This window comes from Papilio polytes, unplaced genomic scaffold, assembly GCF_000836215.1.
Source record: "Papilio polytes unplaced genomic scaffold, Ppol_1.0 DF821511.1, whole genome shotgun sequence".
Lineage (NCBI taxonomy): Eukaryota > Metazoa > Arthropoda > Insecta > Lepidoptera > Papilionidae > Papilio > Papilio polytes.
In genome coordinates this window covers 2,219,568-2,237,762 of record NW_013527693.1, presented here as the reverse complement: position 1 = coordinate 2,237,762, position 18,195 = coordinate 2,219,568, and positions in this window count along the sequence as shown.

The window sequence follows — 18,195 nt, the reverse complement described above, 5'->3', positions numbered from 1 at the left end:
AAACGCAGTTCTTGTCAAATTATCTGCGCTTGTTCCATTCAACTTTTATATTTCTTATTTCTCTTTCATACGCCATTCATTATCACATTTGTAGATTTTATCTTAAACAAGATTAAATTATGTTTAACAAAATGATAAATGCTTTGCTTGTACATTTATACATAAGTTAATGTCAATTTAAGTGTTAATACAAATGAAATACTTTAATTATCTATTATTTTCGCTTGGACTGGTGTCAAAAAATATAATTGTCATAGATTAAAATTACTGAATGTGGTTGTAGGTAAGTTATGTTAGATTCTAGTTTGAAAATGACCCTCCATTTGATGAGGTTGGTAATAATGAATTACTCTCAAGTAATGGTAATACCGAAGCGTAATAAAAAGGGTTTAATGACAGGCTTTTACCACAGCATCCCGCGGCGCTGGTACAGACAATAAATGAGTTTCAAGTCGCGCTTCGTCACACCACTTGAGTACTGATTGCTGTCGTACTGAGCTTTTTTAAGATCTGTCGGCAGTCATTTTTGTAGTGATGAATATTAAAAAATAAACAAGAAATACGTAAGATGTACATACCAATCATTACTCAACCTTATTCCACTTCATGTGTGGTCACTTTAAAGATAAGACGTGACTAATTTAATTTTAATTTCAGCTTTCTCCCTTTTCCATTTTTTAATATAATTTTTCAAGCAAGTTTTGGAGCCGATAAAAACAATTTTGAAATATTTCTAAGAAAATCCTGTGTGCATGAGCCTTAATTCGCGTGGGTTCAAACACTAACAACGAAGTGAACCCGGAACTATTCTCTGTCATTTATTACCAACATAAATAGACGGTGCTTTTAAAATAAAACGAATTAACTGCTATTCATTATCTTTTATTCGGAAAGTTACGTGCACAAATATAATAACAAAATTTTCAAGAAGTTTAGTTGAATAAATAAGTACCAAAGTTTGTCATATTTTGTGTATTCGACATTTACATTTCGTCTATAAGTTCTCCTTCACTTATTTTATTTTCTGGTATTTCTCCAGTCAACCTAATCCTCATAATAAAATGTTACTTCCGAAATACAATAAGATTACACATTTAAATTAAAACAAAATATAAAATATGCAATACAATACTTCTACAGCGACACATCAGCATTGATTTACGAAGCGTACATCGATACATCGATATCGGCTAATCGCGTATCGGTCGCCTGTACCCCTACAATGCTCAATAAACTCGGCTATCTGATGCCGTAAATGAATCAGAGCAAAAGCGGTGGCTGAATAAATACCGGCGATGCGTTGCTGTGAACAATATATTGCTTTTATTGTGTTGCTTGTACTCTATAAACTGTGTTCAGTAATCAGTAACATGTGCCCCTAATATGTCTGCTGACTGTACAAGGTTTATAGCAATACTGTTGGAGCTTAATAACTACTGAAAAGATGTATTTCAGTCAGAAGTCTTCGGTCCTGTATCATCTGTGAATAGGCTGATAACTCTCCAATTAATTTGATACCTCCTTTCTGTACCTCAGGTAAACTGCTGGCATGCTTTTCTATTTAAAACATTGTTCATTAACCTATAAAGAAAATAAACACCATAGGTAATAAAAGAGTGACACGAGACAATGTGCATGTAAAATTAGTTGAGTCGTTAAGTTGTAAAAGAATACAATCAAGCATTCGTGTTTATAATATTAGTTAGGTTGTAACATATCCGCGGCGCCGAGTGGGTGGCGTGTAACTGAAATAAGACTCGACGCCTCTGCACCGACGAGCTTTATGTCACTTACAGATTGTGAACATCGTCTGTTTTTAAATGCCTACAAGTTGAACAAGAGTACACCAGTAGAGGTAGACCTAGAAAGAGATGGACGGATTGCGTGAAAGGTAACATGATCAAGAAGGGAATGATGACTGAGAAGATTTATGTTAGAGTTATGTGGAGGACGGGAGTAGGGTAAGAAGAAAGATGTTGTGCTTATATGCAATGATAACTTAAACTGTTTCGTTCAGTAAACAATTCGTTAATTTTCAACAGGTTTAGTGTGGTAATGAATAGACGAAATTCACAATCTTCCAGTGACATGTATAAATTGTTTCACTTTTGTTCCTCTCACTGTACTTTCCATTTCAATAGAACGATTATGATATGTGAATGGTGAGTTTATCATATTACCAGTGTATAAATTGTTACAATAAAGCTTGATCATGAATATTTCATGTTTAATATATCTTCATTCCTCATATTGGTGTGTGGTCGGAAAAGAAACAAATAAAGTTCTCTTCTTTTTTGTTTTTGGATTATTCGATTAACAAAATGGCTGCGTTAATAGGAACTGTAAAATTAGAACTGCTCAGTACAACGAATTCAAACTCAATTTGTCACTGAAATAATTTGGTAAATAGTAATTTAATTGAAAACCCACCATTCCATATTTCCTCATTAATATTTATTTTCCAATACATAAAAATAATCAAGATAAGTAACTCAGGTACTTAGTTATCAGAATGCATATATTTTTCCAAACAAGAATTTTAAATGTACAAGCTTAAGCTGCCCATAACTTTTATTTCCATCAAAGGTGTGACAAGAACGTTAAAATGTTATGAACATGCATAAAACTAAGACGACGATAAATGAACAAGGAAAACTAAACTTAATTTAAACTGTAACAACACTTCGTAAAGACTATTTTCCTTTGTAGTGTTTCTAATAGTAAAAATGCTTAGGACATAGACTAGTCCGCGAGTAATAAAAATAAAGAAGGTAATTGACCGGATGGGTAGTTACGCAAGAGTGATATAAAAAAGCAGTTTCCTTTAACAGTCTGGAAGTTCAACAGCCGAGTAAACCTGTAAAAGTGTAGATGGATCAAGGATCAAGCTAAAAAAACGAAGACTTTAACGGTCTGAAATCAAGACCGTTGTAAAATCCAGGAAACATACGGTTGTTTGGAGGATGTTTTTACAAATTACTGTAAGTATATCTTGTTTTTAATTGCGCGGTAAATCGAGTTATGAATGTATTTTTTCGAAAATGCATGACACATTAACAATTAGAAGCTCGTGGAGTTTTCAATTGAATTCTCTTTTCTAAAATAAAGTTTGAGATAATACTCGATGAAAGACGTAAAGGTTAATCTTTAATTAAAAAGAAAAAATGGGTGAGGTTGAATGGTCTTATTGTTATGCTGTAGATGTTATGTTGTAAAACGGACGCCATTAACGTTTCTTGCAATCAATTCTCACTTCAATTTGCTAAAAAATCCTGTGCAATTCAATTAGCACGGGTTCGTTAAATACATTTTGCATTCTAAATATTATCGTTACATTATCAGGTAATAAGTAATTTTTTGTTGTAGTTAGTTTGAAGTTTATGACATTTATTAAAAGTTCAAAATAACCAGACAAAAAATATTTGTGTTTATTTCTCTTGAAAGAAAAAACGTTAAGTTATTGAGGTTTACAGATAAACAAAAATATCTATGAACGTATTCAGTTAGGAATGAGAATGAAACCGAGCTTTATTAAGACAGGATTTTATGTTACAATAAGATTTTACGATAGGCGTTTATTAGAATACCCCGCGGTGATGATGATAGTGATGCATGAACTACATGTGAGTATACCTATTTTACCCGATTTATAAGATCATATTATGAGAAAATGCAATTAGTGATTATACGAATAATAAATCTCCACAAGAGTTTCATTGCTTTGTTAAAAATTAACATGATTTTGGCTTAGTTTATAACGATATTGTTCAACATTTTGTTGGAAAAATGAACCAATTGTTTGATTAAATAGTACGCATTGCATTATAATAATATGTATTATATGCATTATAATATGTCCTGACAAATAATTCTAGCTTATTAGATTTATAACAGACATTGTCACGATACATTTGACCCTTTTACAACTATCAATGGAGGTCATCGAATTCTCAATAGCTCAACCTCCAGGCGTTAGGATAGGTTTGGTAACAATGGCCGCTCCAAGCCCTGTAAAACGAATGGGCCATTTCTCTCGCGATGCAAGTCACGACTTCGCATTCACGATTATAATATACCTAAGTATGGTATTTCTGGATACAAAGTACTAAGGGCGATGAAAACAAATTTTAAGACTAATTTATGACGTACAAAACGTCAAGAATAAAACAATTTTAAGATTGAGTGTTAATTGATTACTAGTTTATTAAGTCTTTAATATACCAAAGGTTAGGTTAGTATTATAACAAAGCGCACGCAATTAATTCAACCATCAGTCAGCAAAAAACGCAATAAACAGTACGCATTGTATATTCGAAGAGCTGGCCTCACTAAATTATAATCTGTTGATACATTCCCCATTATAAATACATGAAATCTGTATTAAAATAGGTTTTACGAAAATAAATTCAATTAAATACGTACGGAGCAAATGAGGTGATTTCTTTTAGTCTTCAGTAAGACAAAAAAAAAATAAGTTCACCATATAAGTCGAAGATCATGGATACAAAAGATAGTAAAACACTTTAGAAACCAGCAGAGATGAGAAGTGCATATCTTCTTGGTAAATGATAATATTATTATTTTAGAGAGAAATGAAAATGTATGCAAATGCAATCAAAAACCAAATAGTTTTAAAGACAAACATAACCTAAGTCACTCAACTCTAACACAGAAAATATTATTGAATTTTCGTTAAAACTGTTGGATTTAATTAATTCTGACGACGCTTTTTATTATCTTCATGTTTAGTGCCATCATGATGGGTTTTATAAATAGTTTTACTAATATTCGAGTCGTGTCAAAGATAAGGATAATCTACATAAACAGTTACAACATTTGTGCCGCCATTTTGTAATTATGTAAATCTGTCATAGCATCATAACAAAAAATTAGTTTGAGAAAGCTATTCTTGCTTCAGATAATCTACTGAATAATTCAAAACATATTTATGTTAATTTACATAAATATCTTCAACAATCTTCTATGTGTTTTCTTAGAACGATAGAATATCAACCACAACCACATAGTTGTAGAATGCTGTTATATTTTTAGGTAGATAGAATTTTTATAAAAAGTTATGCTAAAATACAAGATGATAACATATTTGAAAATGTATTTAGTATTCCATTTAATTTAATAAGGCTTTAGGACTTATAAATATTATAAACTCAATCGCTCTTTGTAACACAAACTTTGTTCTTCTTGATTAAAAAAATCACTAATTAAACTTTTTAAGGTTAAAAGCGAGGCAACATTGTTCGGTCGTATAAAAGGGTTCGCGGTAGCAAGCGCGGGCGCGGGCGCGGTAATTGATTATTGTAAGAAACATCTATGTATCGGTATCGAGCTATCTCGTATCGCATCGTAAATACAATGACCAATAAACTTGGCTATCAGATGTCGTAAATGAAACTCTACGGACATCGCTGCTAGTATACTACTTTTTTTATTCAGTTTTGTCAACAAACCACCTATACTGTCTTTCTGAATCGCGAATTCAAGCTATAATATGTCTAGTTGGAGAGTTTTCTTCAAGGTTTACATGTTAACTGCATATTGCCTATTAATATTTTGTACAACTTATATTAATTGCTCGGAAAACCATATAGGTAGCCTTGTACATTAACAGATCAAATCTTTTTTATGTTTGTTAATTGTGAGTATTAGGGCATATGTCTTTCGGTTTGAGCTTATCCTAATGAGTAAAATTTGTCAATAATTATTTAGATACGTAAATTATTTTGAAATTTAATAATAACAATGGAAAATTTTTAATATTTCGTGATGATATCAAGGTTACCAATGTCCAGTGTGACTTCATTCCGGTTTCCAGACGGCTGTTGAACTTCCTATCAGCTCGAAAGGGAAACCACTTTTTATTTATATCCACTCTTGCGTAACACGCCATCCGGTTGATCGACTTTTTATTTTATAACCTTATGAACGATTGCAGTCCTTCATTAACGTGAAATGCACCTTAACATTACACGGAAAAGTTCAATTTCTATTCTCATTAATTCTTGCAGGACAAGCTTGTGGATATACGTGATTAACATATAAATAGTCTTGTTCCGCTCTCATAAGATAGTAAGAAAACTTGCATTACTTCATATTAAAATTCTAAACGTGCTTTTGCTATGAAAAAATATGGTGTTCTATGTACGTAGCTATTTAAATGAATCCAACGATGTTATTTTTACTCAAAAGATTAGCTTGTAGTTTCTCTGCGTGATTTTAAAAGGGTCCCCGGAAAAACAACGTAACTGAATATTGCCCGAATAATCCTATCAACGGGCAAGGGTTTTATAATTGCAGCACTCACTATGACGTAGCATAACAAGCCTGCTATAAGATGGTAATAACTAGTGATTTTTACAGTGGACAATAAGAAGTTCACAGTATCGCCCAGGAGATATATTTACTGTAATTTTATTAAAGATTCTTCCAGTGTGAAAAGGAAGTAAAATGGGATATCAATTCCTATTCGAACATGTGTATAACAAAAAATTATTGACTCTATGTTACAAAGAATCTCTGATTTTGTATTCATAAAGTGTACTAAACTAAATAAACAATAATTAATGTTTTATTAAAAACTGAATAAATTCGATGTTAGCGTGATAAACAGATTATAAAAATTGTACGTTCCCAACACTTTAATTATAGTGGGGAAGTTAAGCCTCAAGACATCTTCGTACGAGGTCTGCATCGACAATTATTGAACATACTAAAGCTACTGGGAGGATAATTGCTAGTACATGCTACCCGCTGCCCACAGTAGCCTTTTTGTCTGAACTCAAGCTTTTATGTCTTGATGTGTTTATTAAATTGTCGTAAGCAATTTACGAACGGACGTATTCATTGCTATTTTTGCACTAACTAATATTTAGAAACCATTAAAGTCTTATTAAAGGGAATAAAAGTCAGCTGAAGAAAGAATTCACACAAAAGCGAGTTTGCAAAAAGTTGAAGAACATGTTTGGTATTACTGCAGAATAAGAAGTTTCATCTACATCTCATGTAGATTATATCTACTTATAAGATAAAAACCAAATACGACAAACAATTGAAATGTCAGTAATTAACGAATAATAAAGTAATAAAAAAAAAATTCCACACTACCGCATCACTTCAGTCAGCCCGTGAATATGGCGCATGCAACTGTGCCGAAATATCGGGAGCTATAACAATCCAATCGTGGTAAGAAACCAGTATCTTACGAACATATTTGTAAAAACCACGATAGTTTAAAGTTGTATATTGATAAAGTAAAGATTTGTGTTTGTTCATTTGTTGATGTAATATTTTTCTCATAAATACGTTTCTTTCTTTTTTCCCGACTGACAAACAGAAATTTTTATTTCCCGGTTTAATTTTAAGACATTAAGATGGTAAGACAAACAACAAGAGGTGTAGAGGATATAGGATCAAATAAAGAGTAATAAAATTGAGATTTCAGAGTTCAAAATCATTAATTTATAAATGAAATTGTAATAGTAACGCTGAGTCAGTATCTCGCATTTATTAACAAGGAATTACAAGCGGAATGCAACAAGAGAAATGACTTGACAAGAGCGCCGGTGTGTTTTATGACATATCGCGGACAGGTAGCAATAATTTTGAATGGCAGTTTAATTAACTGGCCATTTCAAGGACTGTGAGCATTACTAAAATATAATCGTTCGTGAGATTATCGCCAGGTATCTGAAAGACTGATGAAATTGGTTTAAACACCGCTGTGAGTAAATCATTATCAAATCGGTTCCAGTTCAGCAAAAAGGCCATATAAACAAATAGCGACTAACTTGAATTAAACCATAAGCTTTTTGGAGATAAAAGAGCATTTTTCCTTCTTAAATGCCTACAGTATTTTACCCTAAACGGTTTTAACAACCTTCTCTCGATCTTCAAAAATAATTTACGTACATAACCACCTTTTGAATCATAAATTTCATATTAAATATGAATAAGTATAATATTTAGTAAGCATTACACTGAACATAAAATTCCAAACCCACGATCCAAACTTGAAATGGGCAATAAAAAAACTTGCGTTTAAAAGCGCGGATGGGCGGAGGCGTCAAATTCTATATCATTTACGCATCGCCCACACACCGCTAGTGCTCGTGCCCGTGCTAACCGAACAGATTGTTTTTCTATCGATGGATCTCCTGTAGTACAACAATATTGCCGTCCCTTACTACATCTTAAAAGAGACAGAGACAACTAAATGTTTAACTACATGTATTATGGCAGTAGAATTTTACAGTATCGATAACAACAGCCTGCCTCGGAAATTTATCATCTGTGCGACATAAATGTATTGCTCTTGTAAATAAAAGTGACATACGAACAGACAAGAAAGTGGTCACTACAAATTGTACATTGTAGTTACGTTACGCTAATTAACAGTTTTAAGGTAATTACAACATTTAGGGCCTGTCCCACCACTAGTTGATAGAAGCACAGATAGCTTTAAAATTACGTTAGTCAGATAAGGTAACAAAATCCGATATTTCCATCACGTATTTTACACGTTGGATTGTTATCAGACAATTTACAATTTGGTGGGACACGCCCTAAGTATACTATCGTAACACAGTATTCGTTACTCAGGTACAAAAACCGGTTTTTCAATTAGAATGGTCGTCTTGTTTAATTTTGTAACATAATGATCACGTGAGCCATGTCAGTGATTTTAACTAATTGTTTTTCAGTATCTCTTAGTTGTAATGTCCATCTATTAACTTAATGGAGCTCACACTTAGAATACGGCGATACACATTTCATGCTTCACCACCAACATGTTAGTAAGCAAGATACTGTTCTTTTCTATCACATTAGAATGTGCAGAGATTTGTTGCAATGTCTATTTAAACTTTTGTACAATACTAGTTTGTTATCGCTCTCTTAATGGTAGTAATTTGATTGCATGTAATTTGCAACATAAATAGCTAAATTAACAAAAAACTTCTGAATCTCATTAGAAACCTGGGTTAAAACATTATTAACATCGGTGTGAATGTTATAATGAACGTTTAAACCGAGTTTGTATTTTGCGAAGTGCTTTCACTAAAGAAATTACTCACGCTATTTTAATAAACACATCACAACATAAAAGTATTCCTTGATAGCTAGGCTCTTTAGACTAATTATTTGATTTGCAGTAGCCGCTAGATGGCGCGTAATTGCAGATGGCGCTACCAAGTTTGTGCCACAATGTTTTACTTAATCAGAGTCCTATAATTACGATAATGCGAACGTATAATTTTATTGTTTCGTTTATCGCGATATGAACACCATTATTTTTTATGAATTATTAAGAATCCTGTCTATCTTTTTCCATTTTACTTAAGGCGTTGGCGAATATTATATCTTTTTTTTCTTAATTTTTTACTTATGTTTATCACAATTTGTTTTAGCATAGATAATTACAGTTTACTATAATAGGGTTATGTACAATTATGACTGAAATAAACTTACCATCCGATCTTTCGCTGTACTCTTTATCCTGTAAGCACTTTGTAACAAGCTCGTATTGAAAACTTGTATGGAGAATTTCAATCGTCTGTTATTCTACTGGTCCATCTAATTGAATTGCACATTTTATCTATGTTGGTATCTCTGGGTGGTGCGTGCGGCGCGGAATATCACGTTTCTATAACATTTTGTACTCATTAAGTTATTTATGTATCTATTTACACATATAGAATTTATACCTATTAAAATTAGCTAAACGTTTCGAGTCGATGATCTTGATTAAAAAAATAACATAGATTATAGTTACTTCACACTATAAGTTGAGAGCTTTAATATGTAACACTTTGTTAAATTATGTGAAATAAACTTCGAAATACAGATATGGAAATGGACATACAAATAAAGCTTATAAGAAATAAGCTTGTTTGAGTATTGTTATAACTACATAGTACTGCGTCAGACTTTAAACGAAATTTCCGACACAAGCACACTTCATCAATCTGCAAGCCCAGTAATGACCGCTCTTGTGTTGATTGCACGCTGAATTTAAGTTCATTAAAAATTTACTATTGTAGTTAAATCGAATTGTCCTTTCATATTTTTCTTCTTAACTATTCAAATGTAGTAGAATATATTATTTTTATTTTATCTTGGAATTGAAAAATATAATTTAGATTTCAACTTTCTGGTTTATAGTATGCTAGAAAATCGTTGTATAACAAACTAGTATTTAGTGGGTGTTGCGTGCGAATTGAGCGGTAGGATCGCAGTTAGTGACCTAAGATCCTCGGTGTTCCTGGGTCAACAACCGCCTGTACCTGCCTTATAGAGCGGGAGAGTCGATAGAGGGCGCCATAAATTTCAATAGCTCTGATATCCTGCTAAACATCGGTTCTTTAATCGTTGAAAATTGTTCACCAATGTTAACTGTTAAATTAGAAATGTAAATGTAGTTATTTATTCACATGAAAGAATGAACGTTGAAACTTATTTTCGTAAATAATTATTGCATTGTGATTAAACATTTGATAGTTATGTCTGCTAATAGTATTTTGATAAAACAATTTTTAGATAATAATAGCATTGCAATCTGCTTGCTTATTCCGTTCATTTCAGATGCGTTCAAGTGTAGCGTAAAATAATATCGTGCTGTAATTGTGAATCGATCAGCTTGAAATGGCGAGCCAATTGGTGGATGAATGCATTTTGCGGTTTACATTAAAGCTTTTTTTGTTGGAAATTGAAGAGTGATGAGAGAAAGTAATCATTTCTACTAACTACCGATTGGATTTGTTGATAGAAAAATAAATTTTATATAAGTTTAAATAACAATTTGAACCTTTTTTCAGATCATTATTTGACAAGTTATGACGTCAACGCGAAATATTTTTTATTGCAAACTAAACACGAGTATTTAATATTATTTTCTCCAGATATTGAAAATAATTTTCTAAAATTCATTAATTCAGTATTATATGCGCTAATTAATGATATTTTCTACAACTGGAATTCAACAATTTATATGCTGACAGATACAATTAAAAAACAATTGATTTCATGGCCATAATAAATCTCAGTGCGCATCGCTAGTAACACTCATTCTCATTACATCTTGTCTTCGAACCACTAAAAGATAAATTGTTATTAAGATATATTGATATCTTAAGAAATATAATATTACAAACTTTTATGAAAATAAATTTTGATTTGGTACAGATGTCCAAATTCATTTTTTTCAATGGAAAAAAGTGGATACCCTTTTTGAAAATCATTTTACAACCATATGGTAAATGTTTTTTTAACGCGATGAAAAAATTGGCAATTTTTTTTATGTAAAAGTTATTTTGGTTATGGAAACCCACAACATGATTGAAAAAAACTTTAAAACATTGGACTGCAGCAGTAAAGGGTAAATAATACGATTTACTATTACTTCTAAATTTCATATGTGTACTTCATCAACTTGCCCTTATCCCTTATGGAGGGTCGGTACAATATGTGCTGCTCTTCCATACATCTCTATCGTCATATCTCATATGTGTACTAAATAAAATTATTGTTCCTTCTCGATAATAATAAATTGTAGCAAAGTAATTATAACAATGGGAATGGGTTTGAAATATTTCACACTTATTAATGTATGCAAATAGCTGTCGTGTAACAGTACCGCGTGTAGGTGTTGACATCAATGGCGTTGTTACACTAACGACCGGACTGTTATGCGGATGAATATAAAATTTATGGAATTTTTATGATTTACATAACACACTATAAAATGATGAAATGCGTACTTTTAAATCATAAGTTAAAACTATACAATTGATCGAAGTTAATGAAGAAACAATAAGCTTGACTTTGCATATGACATTTTCTTTTAAACCAGTATTTAAAATACCAATAGAATGTCTCGCCTATTTTCAAAATTGTCAAAGATGTTCTGATTCAGAATTCAGACAAACATTGCTTCTTAAGAAGTTAGATAATCTCACACCAAGGGGACATTCGTGCGTGTCAGTTATACATTAATTAGTTCATAATAGTGTCTGTAACAATTTTAATTATTACACATATGTAGGGGTATACGTACGATTATGCCCTGAGTTCCATAAAGAGTATATCTTTAAGTCTTTGTATACCTTTGTAAGAGTGAGTTTATTGCATTAAAAAAAGCTTATCTTCAGCTGAATATAGATAATTTATTTTAATGAAAAAATTATCACGTTTAACTACGATATGTATAAGTGTACCAATAAACTATTTTTTCATGTAACCATATTTCTTGTATTTGTTATTCATTTCGCGTTTGTTTACTCGCATTCAATTATTACTAACGAACTTTTTATTGGTCATAAAAGCCTATTATGGCATTATGGCCGGGTGGTCTGCACCTATTAAGTAGATCAAATGTTATCCAAATATGAAAGGATATGTCATGAATAATGAATTTTAAAAAGTTGAACTATAAATTAATACTGAGTACTATAAAACAAAGTTTACCATACTTAACCACAAGAATTAGAAATACAGATTAAGTATTTTCCTTTATTTAGATTTTTTCAACAGATCTTCTTAAAAGAGATTTTTTAAATGTAAATTTTCGACATTTCAAGACTTCCCTAGTTGTGGAAAGTGTTATTAGTAAATAGTAATACACAAACTCTTTAAAAGTCTGAACGTTCGTTACCGATTTAGATAAGATTTTTAGACTATAAGAAAGTAAGTTCTCTAGACGCAACAAAATTGTCGCAAGAAGTAACATTCTGTTTTCATTTTTATGGTGATCATCTAACATCAAGTTTATGCACACTTTATACGTAAACAAGCCTTTCTCACGCTTTTCCCTTTGTTTTATTCTTGTGGTTTCTCTTCAAACAAGTATCGTAATGATTTGGGCTGTGAAGAAAACCTGTTCATGTTCGTCGTTCATATCCATCCAAACTGATGAGGGGTAGGCAGCGTAAAATAATTTGTCTATTAAGGTGGTTAATAGATGCTATTAAATTAAAATTCAGATAGACAATTTCATTTTAATATTTAAAATTTAAATATTTCTATCCGTTTAAAATTAATGATTTGTTATATTGGGTTTTTGTTTTCGAGATAAAATAACATAAATAAATATCTTTAAATTTACTTTCAACTTATAGAAAATTTATTTTTGGATATCATAGCTAACGTGTCATAAAAGTAATCATTAACAAGGATTTAAATCTATTAATATACTACTAATTATAACTTTATATGAGTACGCGGTCTTTAAATAGAAGACAGGTTTTGTTTAGATCGTTAGCCTTAGTATTTGCATGGCAGAGGAAATAACAACTTGTATAAACGACTAGATATTCTTGTTTGCGAGTGTTTAGAATGATTAGCAACGTACCACGCATAGTGCATAGGCCTAATGAATCGTGATAGACCACTCGCAAGGCATGCGCTATGGAAGAGTTGCATGTTGGGATATTATGCTGTGTAATTGTATGTTATTACAATTTAAATATTACTGAAATTAAGAAGAAGAATACGTAACCAACATTAGATAGATCTTTAGATGAGTCAACTTGGGTATAAAATTATAATGATTTATTTCACACTAGAAAGTCCGCTAGTAATTAAACAAAAGTGAGTAGCTTATGTGTTCTTCCAGATTATCCTCTACATCTATACCAAATTTCATCGAAAACCGTTCAGCAGTTTAGGCTACAAACTCTAACAAACAACCATCCATCAATACAATCTTTCGCATGTATAACATTAGTATGATTAATAATTGTGATGTTATTATGCAGAAGAAACTACGGGTTTAATCTGTACATGTACGGTTCTTACATATAAATATGTCTTTAGTAAAAGGAATGGAATATGCAATATTATGTTTATTCTTTACTAAGTTTTCACTGCAAGTTTAAGCATTAGACTTAAAAATATTCAACTCGATCAATTGGGTATTTTTACAATTTAAGAATTTACAATTTAAGAATTTACATGGTAATTTAATTTAACATTTGCAATGTTTAATGTAACAGCGATGTAACTGGCAACTGTTAAGGTGTTTTAAAGTGAAACTAATATAAAATCGTGACAGAAACGCCTGTTAAGGTTTAAGAAAGATAAGTAATGTAACAAAAGCATGAAAATTCGAACTTTATTCAGTCGAGTTCCCGCCGTAACGTTAACACTAAATATTCCATTATCTCTTTTGTGAGAAATATACCGTAACATCATGACTGACTTTTTGTAAAGCAATTTATGAGCAATACACAAAGAAGATAAAAACATATTTGATAAATTGCTTTAATAAGCAATTTATCAAATATGTTTTTATTTGTAAAGATATTTGTAATTTAATAATTACAAATATCTTTACAAATTGAAAAGTGTCTTCCTTAAAATACGCATAAATCAAATGAAATTAATTGCTATAAACATTGGCGTAGGATTTCTTCATAATAAATATCTTGAGAATAACTACATTAATATGGAATTAAATCAGAAAAATTCTTATAAGCATTTATGAGTAGGATGTACAATTATAATATTTGACTTATAAAGCACGTAATAAACGAATATAGAAAACGTCCACGGCTAAAGTACAAATTAACTTGCAACTATCCGATAGAAAAACACTCGAAGAGCATTAATGTTTTTAACACTCTGATCGCTGTATCCTCTGAAACAAAAAGCACAATTTACGGACACAATATTGCGTGACGAAATAAATCGCCAATCGCCACGTAATGATGCGTTGACAGTACAGTCGGCAATGATGGAGGGAATCCAAATGTCATTGAACATATAATGACAACATAGTGTTATGACGTCACAGTCCACACGAGAAGGTACCAAGTGTTAGGTATGTTCGTGTCTGAAACGTCAGGGAATAAGAGTAATAATGTTTATTGATTCGATTTTGGTTTATATCTGGAAAATTAATAAACAATACAGATGTCTAAGTATTTACATAAATATCTTTAAGTATGTCGATAATAAATAGGAATTAGTGGATACTTAAAGTCATTCGTACTTCAGTAACATTAAATTCTAATATGTTTAAATAAAAAAAAGTTAATATTTTTCTTTGATAAAAGTAGTGTTTTAACACGAACGACTTTTATGATCGGCCTCTATCTATGTAGGTGTCGGTAATAACCTGGCATAGCCTTTCCCGATAATAATTTTTATGTTCATATATTTTAGAATGTTATGGCAGCCATGTCGATAAAACAGCACTATATCTAGGTCATTATGATCCTAAAGGTTACCTATCGCGATCAGATACCGATAAAAATATATACAATAACTGCTTGTGGAGTTTTATGATAAACCCTAATTTAAGTATGGAGGCTTTTTAGCTTTGTTTGAGAATTCCACAATGATGACATTGTTTAGCGTAATTTATGACTATTTTCCATATTTGCAAATACGTGACGTTGCTTACTTGAGTAACATAATCAGAACCGATCTGGGAAAGTTATGGTTAGAGTTACCGATTGAGTGTATTCTATTTGTAAATGTCAAAGCGCTCTCAGAAATTAATTTTTAGCATTTAAATAGGCTATCAGAGTACAATTAGTTTTTTCTATCTGGTAACTTAATAATTACGAGCATGAAATCATCCTTTCTCACGTTTTTAGCAGAAGAAAAAAGGATTTTTCCTGTAATACATTGAAAGTGGTCGTTACTGACCACCTTTTATTGCAAGCAAGTATACATTTTGCAAATTACACCATGTTAGTTACGACTAATGTACTAAACTTGTTCGCCAAGTTTAAGAAGATACTTAAAACAGAAGTATAAATTACTTTATACCATGTTTATTATCTTCGACTTATTATTTTACATACTTAAACGATAACTAACTAGCAGGCTATTGTTATATACTTACTTGTTACCGACTGCGCGGCAGCCAAAAATACAAAACAAAACTTTTATTCCAACTAAACATCTTTATTTAAATACTATCTGTTCCCGTGTGGCTTCATCCGCATGAAATTATGTCATTTTAATTTATTGTTTACAACTGTCAAATTATTAATAGCAAATGTTAAAATGACATGACATGGCAAACCTTGCTGCCAACATCAAGGAAGCAACATTTAGCTTCCCTGATGTTGGCAGCAACTTATGGTCTCTTTCCCGCATTAAGGTTTTTATCCAAAATATTTACCACCTAAGTTTAATGGCGTGAAAACATATAGCCTAAAGCGTGACGTAAGTATAGGGCTTTATATTAAAAAAAAAGGATTTTTCAAAAGTATGCTGTGATTGCTGACATCTTAGGCAACAAAGAAGTGTGTGTTTACGCTTTATTATAATAGTATAGAAGTATAGAATAAAGATATAGATATTTACAATCATTTATAAAAACTATATTGCGATCACATCTTGACTGTTGTATCTTTTTCTTCTCTTGTTTTCTATATTTTGAATAAGACACCACTCAAACGTCTTGCTAGCCAGTATGCAACCTCTTTGACTGTATTCATACTGCTTGTCAGCCAAAGAGGTTGTATTTTACACTTAACACAGGCTACTTAATTTGTTTTCTTAATTCCACGCGGACGAAATCTCGGGCGAAAGATAGTTAAGCATATAATCTAAACAATACATCAAAACGACCATAACACATTCAGTTTTTAAGCAACAGGTCTTGATTATAATTTAGATTACGTTTTATAATGGCAGTAAGTGACCGTTTTGACAACCAAATGATGAACATAAAACATATGAAGCAATATATCATTTTGACATGTTACAAAAAAACTTGCCTTCCTATTGTTGTTAAGCATACATTTCCTTTTATATTAGAAACGTTAATTAGAATCTTGTAACATGGCGAGCAATAAATCATCAACAATTAAGTGACGTCATAATATTTATTGGTATGTTTTTATATTAGTGTTATCTGCCGTCAATAACTGTCACGATTGTAAAATCAAGTTCCGGTACCGACCAGTATAACGAATGTGATTTTTTTTAAAAAGCAAACAATTATGCTTCACTGACGCATTACTTAAGAGATCACTAAGTTTCGTTTTAGAAAGAAATTGGCTGCTTAGTGTCTGACGGAAAAGCATTAAAACGACACTCAAATATGTAACAACGTCTTAAATAAAACGACATTCCATTAAATTTTGACGCCTGACAAATTAGAGGCCGCGTTTACGAAGCAGTGTTTGAAAATCGCTTCGGAATTCAGCCATGAGCGTCAAGTTATGACAAACATAACATGGTAAAGCAATTGGTCGATTGTTTAGTAATTGTGAGTACGTTGCTAATATAGTGAAGCTGACCCGCTTCACATGTGAATGCAAGTAGCACATCGCCAGCAAACAATATGTGACTAACTGTAGCATTCCCACGGCATTCCATTCCAGCAGATGTCCTTCTAACCTTTGAACAGGAACATACATTTCTACTAACAGTTATTCTCTATTAATAACTAAATTAGTCCCACTGCTTATTGTTTGAATTAAGATTATAACGTGCCTCATATTTCAGCAGCTTATTCTATTCTTTCCTGTTGTATCTCTTCAGGTTAGCCATCTCGTTATCGTCTACAAAATTTGTAATACTTTCCTCATTTTAATCATCAATCCCTTGTTAATGTTCAATAAGGCGTCAACACAGTTGCTCATTTAATTAAAAGTTTATTGATGCACCAAATGTACGTAGCAAATGGCTGGTCTAACGTCTAGGGTTCAATACTCTGCGCCGGCCCCGGCCCTAACGAACGAGATGACTCCGGCGCGATAACACATGCATTTCAATAAGGCACGCCACTGGATGTCACACATACCACGCTAGTACGTCTAAATCAAGCAGACTTTTTCTGACAATAACGCCATCATAGCCAGTAAGAGTAAAAAATCTTTAATAGCTTGTAACTGTTCATTTTATAGTAACTTGCAAATTTATTGTCTTTCCCGTCACAAAAGTTATCGTTTACCAATCCAATTTAGTTTGACGATTCATAATGAATTGAAAGAAGGTTCTTTTTGAAACCTAAGAACTATGGCAATCTTGTCGATAGAGCCACTTCCAGTTTTACTTCCCTTCTGCTATCCTCTTAACTATCGGACACCTCACTCACTTTCTCCTAATCTTTTCTTCTTTTACTACAAAAGTACACACAATCAAATATCACATTTCTAACAAAAACATTGTGTTACAGGAATGGGAACCTGTCCTAATATTTTCTTCATTACGTAAAATGAT